The sequence below is a fragment of the Pleurodeles waltl genome, unplaced genomic scaffold (assembly GCF_031143425.1).
Source record: "Pleurodeles waltl isolate 20211129_DDA unplaced genomic scaffold, aPleWal1.hap1.20221129 scaffold_67, whole genome shotgun sequence".
NCBI classification, from domain to species: domain Eukaryota; kingdom Metazoa; phylum Chordata; class Amphibia; order Caudata; family Salamandridae; genus Pleurodeles; species Pleurodeles waltl.
Genome location: NW_027150384.1, coordinates 452,473 through 465,532, shown reverse-complemented (window position 1 = coordinate 465,532; position 13,060 = coordinate 452,473). Strand labels below are relative to the sequence as shown.

Here is a 13,060-nt window from a genome sequence, read left to right as displayed (position 1 = left end):
TTATGCTCTGTCACACCCATTGCTGTGAAACATCTGGTGGAGCCCTGGGGGTGCATCTGTAACGTAATGGGTATTTGTAAGGCACGCAATCACCTGCAAGGGTTTCCTGGCGCTGAGCAGGCGTGTGTGTGTGTAGCCCTGTCTAAGGTAGGTTGGTTTATTAAAAACGCAGGTCTTCAACTTCTTGCAGAATTGAAGAAGAGAAGAAAATGCTCTGGTGTGAAATGGGAGTCCATTCCATGCTTTAGGAGTGATGCAACAGAACACCCATCCTCCTGATCTGGTTCTCTGTATGTATGGGATGTGTGTGAGTAGGAGCCCTGAGTAGATGGAGGTCTCTTGGTGGTTGTGGAAAGAGATGCAACTGGTCAAGTAGGTGGGGCCTACGTTGTGTTGTGCCTTGAATGTGTATGTAAGGTGTTTGAAATTAGTTCATTTCTGTTTCGGGAGTCAGTGGAGCTCTCTGAGGTATGGTGAGATGTGAATTCAGAGCGGGAGGTTGAGGATGAGTCTGGGTGCCAACTTCCAGGTAGTTTTCTAGTGAGTTATCTGATGTTTCAAGCATAGAGAGCATCCCCGTGGCCCATCTTGCTGCTAACTTGGTCATGAGTGGCAGTTTTCTAGTGTTGCTGGCTGTGGATTCTAATGATGAGTATTGTCTGCTTTCAAGCCCTGCGGGAGGGTTGCCACTTTTTCAGAGAAGAATTCTAAATATTTCTGTCTAGACTCAGGTTACGGAAGGTCCGGGAGATTGTATTTAAATAGTAGTTTGTGTAAAGTTGCACTCCACTCTTTCGGACCTTCATACAAGGAGTAAAACTTTCCTCTTAGCAGTGAACTTACAGCCTGTGATAGTATTCTCTCAGTTCTGAGACTCACACTGAGTAGGGCTTTGAGAAACTTGTTCCAATAAAGAAAATAAAGACGGACTGAAGGGGGCTCAGAAAGAAATGAGGGGTGAAGAAAGAAAGAAGCTGGAATGTGGAGGGAAATAGATTGATGTTGTTAAAGTAATGTTTTATTTTACCAAGTTTGAGAGGGTTTAAAGTTTGACTACTCAGCACTGAAGGTAATGGATATCAAACAAAAAGTCACTGTGGAAACCTGGGATCTTTAGAGCTTCAGTCTAACGTCCTAGCCAAGAGCCCATGGAGGGGCTCTGTTGTTTTGGAGAGCTCACAGGTATCTTTACAGGTGTCCAGGTCTCTCATCACCTCCCCCCTTAGTCTGAAAGAAGCCTCGCCGGGGGTCGCTGCTCTCTTTACAGCAGTGTGGACCAGACATCACCACACAGGCTTAAACCTACGCTTTCGCCGACTGACCAAGATATACAAAAAGCCAGAATAAAACACCAGACATGGAAGACACACTGCATTCATGGAGACCACGAAGAAAGAGATACTGCACATTAAATAGATTTACATTAAATAGATGGAGAATACTTGACGGAGACACAAACTATTAAAACAAGCATTTGCAATGCAACGGGTCTCGCGTTTGCTCATGTTAGAGCTGATCGCGTTGTAAACTCCTAACCCGACTTTTCACCTATCGGGCAAAAGTGCATTTATGTACATAACCCGAAAAAGTGAAGTTAATTATGTAAAGTGCTCGACTTCTGCCAAGCGAGATCGCGCTCGTGAATGAGAGAAAAAGAAGTCCATGAGCCCGATGGAAAACAGCGAGCCTCGCATGTTTTCTGTACTTGGTCGCTGCGCTGGAGGAGGGCTAGCCACCGGAAAAGGCATGACCTATGCGTGCCTTCAACTAATGAAAGCAAGCGGATTTTATTAGGCAAGCCCACGTACCAATAAAAAACACTGACGTGACGTTGACAGGGCTCCGAGCCCTTTTCTAAACGCTAAAGCGTCTCGCTGCGATACGCATGCGCGAGCGCATGCAACGCAGGCTCGACCCTAAAAACATGGATAACCAATACACTACCCGGAAGCCTAAGTTTCTTCGTTACTACAACTTGCGTTCACTCCAATTTCAGAAAAGTACGTTCGTTATTAAAAAAGATACAGTTTGGTTCTAATTGTTTGTATAGATGATATATAGTTTTGGTTGAAAATCAGAGGCGCAACTAGAAAAAGTAATAGTGATGAAGCTTATAATACATTTGAAATTAACCATGACGCGATTACGTGGAATTGATAATCAAGCAAAACAGCCAGTACCAATTGTTCACCACATTGTACTTTGTTTTTCTGTAAATATTAAACATTCGCTGTCGACAAAGTGGTCCATAACTTAAAATCAAAATGTACAAATGTGTTCCCAAAACTTGATTCCTTCATGTTGAAAGCTTTCTCTGTTGGATTTCCAAGCCTGCCAGCGCTCTGCTAGAGGCGCCTCAGTGTTGGTATTTATTACAATTCTATATGCTGCCACTGATCATATTATACAGTGCACTTCATATACATTAAATCGCAATACTTCTAAAATGTCGAGATTGTAAACGAAACAAATAACAAAATGTATTTCTAAAGTGTAAACATGGTTAAGTCATAAACATAGTCTCCCCGTCGGGGAATTGAACCCCGGTCTCCCGCGTGACAGGCGGGGATACTGACCACTATACTAACGAGGAACTGATGACTCCCTGGTACCTGACCTCCTACTGATTGTTCTACCTGTCCCCCTGCTGGGGGCGCTGCACCCACAGAAATGTCAGTGTTGACCCCGCCTGTGCCAGGAAGGAGCCGGTCTCTGTGTATCACTGATTTACAGCTTCCTCTGCACAGACTCCTCCTTTTCTCTCTCTGACAGTCACTGGGATCAGCGGCTGCACCTCCGTCCATTTCTGCTCTGGCTAAATTCACTTCTTGGTGCCATCTGAGAAAAATGGGGGAGACAAAAAGAATTGTCAAGCTCTAGCGTCGTTGCTTCAAAACATGGCGTATTTTAATTTCAGAATGTGAAAAGAAATATGAAGAGCAAATACGAAAAAAAATCCTTCGAGCCGGATTTGAACCAGCGACCTAAGGATATCAGCTTCACCACTACAGTCCTCCGCTCTACCAACTGAGCTATCGAAGGGACGGAAGCAGCATGTGACTGCAGCCTTCAGGTTATGTACCTGCCAGCAGTGGGGCCCATGGTGACCATGTGTATGTGTGCTGGGCATTTAAAGACCGAGGTCACATATCAAGCTGTGTCTTCAGGATGCATGCTGTTTATTTTCAGATGCCTATCTCATTCTCCAACAGCACAAACCTACAATCAGCATCATTTCATCTACCACCAGAGTACTTTTTGAAACTCATCGCACAATAACTACAAAGGGTGACTCGCCATTTTAATTGGCAAGGCGTGCTTTTCCTCTTCATTTGCGTACTCTGGAAAACACATGCCGCTTTAGCAATGCACATTTTCAGTGCTTTTCTAATAGCTCAATATTTCAGCAGCAAGCATGGGGGAGGGCTTTCTGTTGAAGTCAGTCATACAGCCATTGTCTTTCCATCTTGATTACCTTTACTTAGAATTCAAAAAAATAAATGTGTCTTGTCGCAGACGCACACAGTGATTTCTCAGCATTCTCAATGGTTTATTAAAAATAATGGGAACTAACTTTCTTGAGAAAAGTACAGCTCAGGAAATAAAATGGCAAAACCATCACAACAAGTATGTCGGCCAATGAACTCAGCTGGAATGCTGAAAGTTGTGTAGATTCTTAAACTTTGGAAAGCTTGGCGCTCAGTGTAAGAATGATAGGGAGTGTGCGGTGAAGATGCAGGCATGTTGCCCCCCCTGTGATTGGTGAAGGCATGAACAATGACAATATTAACACTTACCAGTTTTACATAAAAAACATTGCTCTAGTTCAAGGGTGCCCAACATAAGTCCAGTAGAGTCGGATCCATGCCGGATTTGCAGGATATCCACAAGATATATATATGATTGCCAGAAATGAACAACAGTTACATATTAAGCTCGTCAGAGGTCACCTTGAAAACCTGGCATGGACGGCCCCGCCTCCCACTGCAATGGAAACCATTCTCTAACACACAGGATGGGGGGAGTGATACTGCTTCCTACCTGGCCTCGTGCAGGAAGGAAGCCAGAGACAGTGTCTGTTAAACTCACTACAAACAGTGGCAACTTGGAACGATTTCACATTTAAGGCTGCACCCAACATTGTCTGCAGCTTGCCAGGCTGTGAGCAGGCCCAGGGTTTGCACAGACTTGAACAGATCCAGCTCTGCTTAAGAGGCTCAGCACTGGTTCTGTAAAGTGTCCATCCCTGGCCAGCCACAGTGCACGTGAGGAGCTGCTCATCCGGTTCTGTGCTCTTGTGCAACAAAAGGAAAGTAAAGTGACCTGATTTCTAAAGTGTTTGCTATTTCCATATGTCACCTTCATAGCACCGTAAATAACCAGTATTCATAGCAGCCACTTTATATACCTTGTGAGGGAAAAGCGTTGAGCCCACTCGGCTCGGATTTAAGAATGTGACCTGTAAGTCATGCTCAGGTACCAGCAGGGGGCACTTTACTAGTGAGCCATCTTGGAGGCTGCCCATGACTGACTCTGCCCTAGCCCACCCCACCTTTTTGAGACAAGCATCTGTTGTGAAAACTCCTCGTCCCCCCCTGGCTCCCAGCAAAGGCCTGACAGCCATCATCTCACCCCTGGAAGCACCTAGAAACTCTGCTGCTAGGCGCTCTCGAGCACAGTGTCAGTCCCACGGCTGCCTGCGTGTCTTTGACTTCTTCAGGCATCCCTCGCGCTTCCACATAAAGTGTAGCTCGTGACACGCATCACCAGAAGGGAGATTATGGTTGGGGCATAGAAGCTAGACCCCAGGCGCTACATTACATACCCTGCACTGATGCTACAGCAATTGGGCATCGTCATTTGAACGTATTTGCCCTGGTTAGTCAGCGAAAATGTCTTTTTATTTAGCACGTTGATGTGCCACAAATGTCATCACAAAACAGGATCAGTACAAGTGTAACATATGCATCCCAGAAATGCAGAAGCGTTGGTTCAACACTGCAATGTATGTAATCCCCCCCCCCCCGGACTGAAAAATGCACTTAAGGAGCAAACACTTTTTTTTTAGCTCAAATCACTCAGCTGTGTTTTTATAAAACATTACTGGTTTCTTGACAGCAGTGTGAATGATGACCCGAATTGCAGTCTGAACAGGGCGTGGCTATTGTTGGCAGCTCTTTCATGGCAGTACCACAATGGCTCCAGATGACAAACAAGCCTTGGTAAAGCTAATAGATCTTGCCTATGTGGGATCTATTGGTTTTGTGAATGTTTTTTTAGCCACATTGTACAGCAGCTCTGGCTTCAGTGCAGCATGGATGAATGTAAAAAAAAGCACTATGAAGTGATCAATGCTGGCTGTGTCATATACAGCTTTTTTCCTTTACTTTCAGCCATGTTGCAGCATGGCTAAATCACTGGCAAAACCAGTAGCTATCACATAGGCGATACCTATTGGCTTTGCCAATGCTTGTGTTCCTTGCCATTAATAACCTGACATCTGAAAAACATCAGGACTTTTACAAGGAGACGTGCACACTACAGGATACTGTCATTTCAATACTAACGCACCTCATGCTTGTCAATGGAAGGTTCCATGGTGTAATGGTTAGCACTCTGGACTTTGAGTCCAGCGATCTGAGTTCGAATCTCGGTAGAACCTGCTGTAGTTTTAATAATTTAACATTCATTTCTTTAGTTTTGTATTATTTTAAAATTTTCAGTCCCGTACTAATAACAAGCGAGCTAATATCTTTTGCACAGTTTACATCATCTATGCGTTGCTTATCTTGTTTATTTGAATATGTTACTATATGGATGATATCAATTAAAATTGTAGCACAGAAGTATCGCTCGTCATATATATTAATAATGCAGAACAAGTTAGGTGGACATAGATATTAATAATAATGCAGAACAAGGTAGATGGAAGTGTTAAAAGTGTTTCCGCCCAGTTTCAAACACGCGACCTTTCACGGGGGCAGCGAACGTGATAACCACTACACTACAGAAACTCGCGGGAGCTGATGTCGCCTGTACATTATACTGAGAATTATAAAGGGGTGGGGCATTGGGGGTGACGAGCAGTGAGGGGAGTGCACTGTGCACTCCCCTCAGTGCACATGTGTGTTTGGCCGGCCATCTGGGGCACACTGCTGCCGGGCTGGAGAGAGCAGGCACAGGCTCCCAGTCTGTCTGGGAGCGCCGTGGCTGGGCACTCCCAGCCAATCCTAACACTTCTCTGAGCAGCGTCAGGATTGGCCGCAGGGCAGGCTGGGAGCCTGCTGCTGACGGAGGAGCAGCAGTGCGACGGAGCAGGTAAGTTTTTAGTTTTTTAACTTTTTAATATTGTTAATATTCTCCTTGCCTCCCCACACCCCGCTCTCCACCCCACCTCTGGTAACCCCTGTGAGTCGCGACTGCCACTTAGTCAAGGAGAGTTATCTTTCCCTTAGAGTCCACTCTAGTCAAGGGGGCAAAAAGATTCTGAATCTCTGCCTAACTGAACAACACTTTAATCACCCCAGAGCCTTCCAGTAGCTGACATCACACCCAAAGAAACAATTACTAACAAGACACCATTGTGAATTATGTCCAATTCACTTTTATCCTCTTCTGAACACATCTGCTCCACCTTGGATTACATCCATGCCCAGGAATATAGTAAGGGAGACGTTCTTGTAGCTCCTTGTTACCAAGTTTCGTCCTTGGCAACCCAACTCTCTCTTCCTTACCTATCACCTGCAGACGAAAGAAAAATAGCGCACAAACAAAGCAATTTTCATGTTGAAATTAAACATAGGAATTGGCAGACCTTAACTCCAGCTTGAACAATGGAATGGAAGCACATTTTAGTTATGTTTTTACAAATGCAATTGTCTTAAACACAGTAAATGATGAGTGACTATAAAATATATCATTTGTTAAGATACCAAGGTATAAATGCATCTGGTTAACATTTCATAAAAGCAGTTTATATCTAACAAGTGTAATATCACTCACAAAGGCACCATAATGTTGTGGTCTTTTAATGCATCACATTTACATGGGTATAGTTTTTCACACAATATATGAAGGTAAATGCTGTCCTTCTCTTCTACCAAAGAAAGCATAAAGGCACAGCCATGTTATGCTCTGTCACACCCATTGCTGTGAAACATCTGGTGGAGCCCTGGGGGTGCATCTGTAACGTAATGGGTATTTGTAAGGCACGCAATCACCTGCAAGGGTTTCCTGGCGCTGAGCAGGCGTGTGTGTGTGTAGCCCTGTCTAAGGTAGGTTGGTTTATTAAAAACGCAGGTCTTCAACTTCTTGCAGAATTGAAGAAGAGAAGAAAATGCTCTGGTGTGAAATGGGAGTCCATTCCATGCTTTAGGAGTGATGCAACAGAACACCCATCCTCCTGATCTGGTTCTCTGTATGTATGGGATGTGTGTGAGTAGGAGCCCTGAGTAGATGGAGGTCTCTTGGTGGTTGTGGAAAGAGATGCAACTGGTCAAGTAGGTGGGGCCTACGTTGTGTTGTGCCTTGAATGTGTATGTAAGGTGTTTGAAATTAGTTCATTTCTGTTTCGGGAGTCAGTGGAGCTCTCTGAGGTATGGTGAGATGTGAATTCAGAGCGGGAGGTTGAGGATGAGTCTGGGTGCCAACTTCCAGGTAGTTTTCTAGTGAGTTATCTGATGTTTCAAGCATAGAGAGCATCCCCGTGGCCCATCTTGCTGCTAACTTGGTCATGAGTGGCAGTTTTCTAGTGTTGCTGGCTGTGGATTCTAATGATGAGTATTGTCTGCTTTCAAGCCCTGCGGGAGGGTTGCCACTTTTTCAGAGAAGAATTCTAAATATTTCTGTCTAGACTCAGGTTACGGAAGGTCCGGGAGATTGTATTTAAATAGTAGTTTGTGTAAAGTTGCACTCCACTCTTTCGGACCTTCATACAAGGAGTAAAACTTTCCTCTTAGCAGTGAACTTACAGCCTGTGATAGTATTCTCTCAGTTCTGAGACTCACACTGAGTAGGGCTTTGAGAAACTTGTTCCAATAAAGAAAATAAAGACGGACTGAAGGGGGCTCAGAAAGAAATGAGGGGTGAAGAAAGAAAGAAGCTGGAATGTGGAGGGAAATAGATTGATGTTGTTAAAGTAATGTTTTATTTTACCAAGTTTGAGAGGGTTTAAAGTTTGACTACTCAGCACTGAAGGTAATGGATATCAAACAAAAAGTCACTGTGGAAACCTGGGATCTTTAGAGCTTCAGTCTAACGTCCTAGCTAAGAGCCCATGGAGGGGCTCTGTTGTTTTGGAGAGCTCACAGGTATCTTTACAGGTGTCCAGGTCTCTCATCACCTCCCCCCTTAGTCTGAAAGAAGCCTCGCCGGGGGTCGCTGCTCTCTTTACAGCAGTGTGGACCAGACATCACCACACAGGCTTAAACCTACGCTTTCGCCGACTGACCAAGATATACAAAAAGCCAGAATAAAACACCAGACATGGAAGACACACTGCATTCATGGAGACCACGAAGAAAGAGATACTGCACATTAAATAGATTTACATTAAATAGATGGAGAATACTTGACGGAGACACAAACTATTAAAACAAGCATTTGCAATGCAACGGGTCTCGCGTTTGCTCATGTTAGAGCTGATCGCGTTGTAAACTCCTAACCCGACTTTTCACCTATCGGGCAAAAGTGCATTTATGTACATAACCCGAAAAAGTGAAGTTAATTATGTAAAGTGCTCGACTTCTGCCAAGCGAGATCGCGCTCGTGAATGAGAGAAAAAGAAGTCCATGAGCCCGATGGAAAACAGCGAGCCTCGCATGTTTTCTGTACTTGGTCGCTGCGCTGGAGGAGGGCTAGCCACCGGAAAAGGCATGACCTATGCGTGCCTTCAACTAATGAAAGCAAGCGGATTTTATTAGGCAAGCCCACGTACCAATAAAAAACACTGACGTGACGTTGACAGGGCTCCGAGCCCTTTTCTAAACGCTAAAGCGTCTCGCTGCGATACGCATGCGCGAGCGCATGCAACGCAGGCTCGACCCTAAAAACATGGATAACCAATACACTACCCGGAAGCCTACGTTTCTTCGTTACTACAACTTGCGTTCACTCCAATTTCAGAAAAGTACGTTCGTTATTAAAAAAGATACAGTTTGGTTCTAATTGTTTGTATAGATGATATATAGTTTTGGTTGAAAATCAGAGGCGCAACTAGAAAAAGTAATAGTGATGAAGCTTATAATACATTTGAAATTAACCATGACGCGATTACGTGGAATTGATAATCAAGCAAAACAGCCAGTACCAATTGTTCACCACATTGTACTTTGTTTTTCTGTAAATATTAAACATTCGCTGTCGACAAAGTGGTCCATAACTTAAAATCAAAATGTACAAATGTGTTCCCAAAACTTGATTCCTTCATGTTGAAAGCTTTCTCTGTTGGATTTCCAAGCCTGCCAGCGCTCTGCTAGAGGCGCCTCAGTGTTGGTATTTATTACAATTCTATATGCTGCCACTGATCATATTATACAGTGCACTTCATATACATTAAATCGCAATACTTCTAAAATGTCGAGATTGTAAACGAAACAAATAACAAAATGTATTTCTAAAGTGTAAACATGGTTAAGTCATAAACATAGTCTCCCCGTCGGGGAATTGAACCCCGGTCTCCCGCGTGACAGGCGGGGATACTGACCACTATACTAACGAGGAACTGATGACTCCTTGGTACCTGACCTCCTACTGATTGTTCTACCTGTCCCCCTGCTGGGGGCGCTGCACCCACAGAAATGTCAGTGTTGACCCCATCTGTGCAAGGAAAGAGCCGCTCTCTTTGTATCACTGATTTACAGCTTCCTCTGCACAGACTCCTCCTTTTCTCTCTCTGACAGTCACTGGGATCAGCGGCTGCACCTCCGTCCATTTCTGCTCTGGCTAAATTCACTTCTTGGTGCCATCTGATAAAAATGGGGGAGACAAAAAGAATTGTCAAGCTCTAGCGTCGTTGCTTCAAAACATGGCGTATTTTAATTTCAGAATGTGAAAAGAAATATGAAGAGCAAATACGAAAAAAAATCCTTCGAGCCGGATTTGAACCAGCGACCTAAGGATATCAGCTTCACCACTACAGTCCTCCGCTCTACCAACTGAGCTATCGAAGGGACGGAAGCAGCATGTGACTGCAGCCTTCAGGTTATGTACCTGCCAGCAGTGGGGCCCATGGTGATCATGTGTATGTGTGCTGGGCATTTAAAGACCGAGGTCACATATCAAGCTGTGTCTTCAGGATGCATGCTGTTTATTTTCAGATGCCTATCTCATTCTCCAACAGCACAAACCTACAATCAGCATCATTTCATCTACCACCAGAGTACTTTTTGGAAACTCATCGCACAATAACTACAAAGGGTGACTCGCCATTTTAATTGGCAAGGCGTGCTTTTCCTCTTCATTTGCGTACTCTGGAAAACACATGCCGCTTTAGCAATGCACATTTTCAGTGCTTTTCTAATAGCTCAATATTTCAGCAGCAAGCATGGGGGAGGGCTTTCTGTTGAAGTCAGTCATACAGCCATTGTCTTTCCATCTTGATTACCTTTACTTAGAATTCAAAAAAATAAATGTGTCTTGTCGCAGACGCACACAGTGATTTCTCAGCATTCTCAATGGTTTATTAAAAATAATGGGAACTAACTTTCTTGAGAAAAGTACAGCTCAGGAAATAAAATGGCAAAACCATCACAACAAGTATGTCGGCCAATGAACTCAGCTGGAATGCTGAAAGTTGTGTAGATTCTTAAACTTTGGAAAGCTTGGCGCTCAGTGTAAGAATGATAGGGAGTGTGCGGTGAAGATGCAGGCATGTTGCCCCCCCTGTGATTGGTGAAGGCATGAACAATGACAATATTAACACTTACCAGTTTTACATAAAAAACATTGCTCTAGTTCAAGGGTGCCCAACATAAGTCCAGTAGAGTCGGATCCATGCCGGATTTGCAGGATATCCACAAGATATATATATGATTGCCAGAAATGAACAACAGTTACATATTAAGCTCGTCAGAGGTCACCTTGAAAACCTGGCATGGACGGCCCCGCCTCCCACTGCAATGGAAACCATTCTCTAACACACAGGATGGGGGGAGTGATACTGCTTCCTACCTGGCCTCGTGCAGGAAGGAAGCCAGAGACAGTGTCTGTTAAACTCACTACAAACAGTGGCAACTTGGAACGATTTCACATTTAAGGCTGCACCCAACATTGTCTGCAGCTTGCCAGGCTGTGAGCAGGCCCAGGGTTTGCACAGACTTGAACAGATCCAGCTCTGCTTAAGAGGCTCAGCACTGGTTCTGTAAAGTGTCCATCCCTGGCCAGCCACAGTGCACGTGAGGAGCTGCTCATCCGGTTCTGTGCTCTTGTGCAACAAAAGGAAAGTAAAGTGACCTGATTTCTAAAGTGTTTGCTATTTCCATATGTCACCTTCATAGCACCGTAAATAACCAGTATTCATAGCAGCCACTTTATATACCTTGTGAGGGAAAAGCGTTGAGCCCACTCGGCTCGGATTTAAGAATGTGACCTGTAAGTCATGCTCAGGTACCAGCAGGGGGCACTTTACTAGTGAGCCATCTTGGAGGCTGCCCATGACTGACTCTGCCCTAGCCCACCCCACCTTTTTGAGACAAGCATCTGTTGTGAAAACTCCTCGTCCCCCCCTGGCTCCCAGCAAAGGCCTGACAGCCATCATCTCACCCCTGGAAGCACCTAGAAACTCTGCTGCTAGGCGCTCTCGAGCACAGTGTCAGTCCCACGGCTGCCTGCGTGTCTTTGACTTCTTCAGGCATCCCTCGCGCTTCCACATAAAGTGTAGCTCGTGACACGCATCACCAGAAGGGAGATTATGGTTGGGGCATAGAAGCTAGACCCCAGGCGCTACATTACATACCCTGCACTGATGCTACAGCAATTGGGCATCGTCATTTGAACGTATTTGCCCTGGTTAGTCAGCGAAAATGTCTTTTTATTTAGCACGTTGATGTGCCACAAATGTCATCACAAAACAGGATCAGTACAAGTGTAACATATGCATCCCAGAAATGCAGAAGCGTTGGTTCAACACTGCAATGTATGTAATCCCCCCCCCCCCGGACTGAAAAATGCACTTAAGGAGCAAACACTTTTTTTTTAGCTCAAATCACTCAGCTGTGTTTTTATAAAACATTACTGGTTTCTTGACAGCAGTGTGAATGATGACCCGAATTGCAGTCTGAACAGGGCGTGGCTATTGTTGGCAGCTCTTTCATGGCAGTACCACAATGGCTCCAGATGACAAACAAGCCTTGGTAAAGCTAATAGATCTTGCCTATGTGGGATCTATTGGTTTTGTGAATGTTTTTTTAGCCACATTGTACAGCAGCTCTGGCTTCAGTGCAGCATGGATGAATGTAAAAAAAAGCACTATGAAGTGATCAATGCTGGCTGTGTCATATACAGCTTTTTTCCTTTACTTTCAGCCATGTTGCAGCATGGCTAAATCACTGGCAAAACCAGTAGCTATCACATAGGCGATACCTATTGGCTTTGCCAATGCTTGTGTTCCTTGCCATTAATAACCTGACATCTGAAAAACATCAGGACTTTTACAAGGAGACGTGCACACTACAGGATACTGTCATTTCACTACTAACGCACCTCATGCTTGTCAATGGAAGGTTCCATGGTGTAATGGTTAGCACTCTGGACTTTGAGTCCAGCGATCTGAGTTCAAATCTCGGTAGAACCTGCTGTAGTTTTAATAATTTAACATTCATTTCTTTAGTTTTGTATTATTTTAAAATTTTCAGTCCCGTACTAATAACAAGCGAGCTAATATCTTTTGCACAGTTTACATCATCTATGCGTTGCTTATCTTGTTTATTTGAATATGTTACTATATGGATGATATCAATTAAAATTGTAGCACAGAAGTATCGCTCGTCATATATATTAATAATGCAGAACAAGTTAGGTGGACATAGATATTAATAATAATGCAGAACAAGGTAGATGGAAG

General features: G+C 44.2%; 4 non-coding genes across 4 annotated transcripts; all 4 read right to left on the bottom strand.

The window, feature by feature from the left end:
• Window positions 1–2,521: 2,521 nt before the first annotated feature.
• Window positions 2,522–2,593, bottom strand: TRNAD-GUC (transfer RNA aspartic acid (anticodon GUC)). Its single transcript has one exon. It is a non-coding gene; the product is annotated as a tRNA-Asp (tRNA).
• A 363-nt stretch (window positions 2,594–2,956) lies between these two features.
• On the bottom strand, window positions 2,957–3,042 carry TRNAY-GUA (transfer RNA tyrosine (anticodon GUA)). Its single transcript is given in 2 exon segments — window positions 2,957–2,992; window positions 3,006–3,042. It is a non-coding gene; the product is annotated as a tRNA-Tyr (tRNA).
• Window positions 3,043–9,648: 6,606 nt separating this feature from the next.
• Window positions 9,649–9,720, bottom strand: TRNAD-GUC (transfer RNA aspartic acid (anticodon GUC)). Its single transcript has one exon. It is a non-coding gene; the product is annotated as a tRNA-Asp (tRNA).
• A 363-nt stretch (window positions 9,721–10,083) lies between these two features.
• On the bottom strand, window positions 10,084–10,169 carry TRNAY-GUA (transfer RNA tyrosine (anticodon GUA)). Its single transcript is given in 2 exon segments — window positions 10,084–10,119; window positions 10,133–10,169. It is a non-coding gene; the product is annotated as a tRNA-Tyr (tRNA).
• Window positions 10,170–13,060: the final 2,891 nt, after the last annotated feature.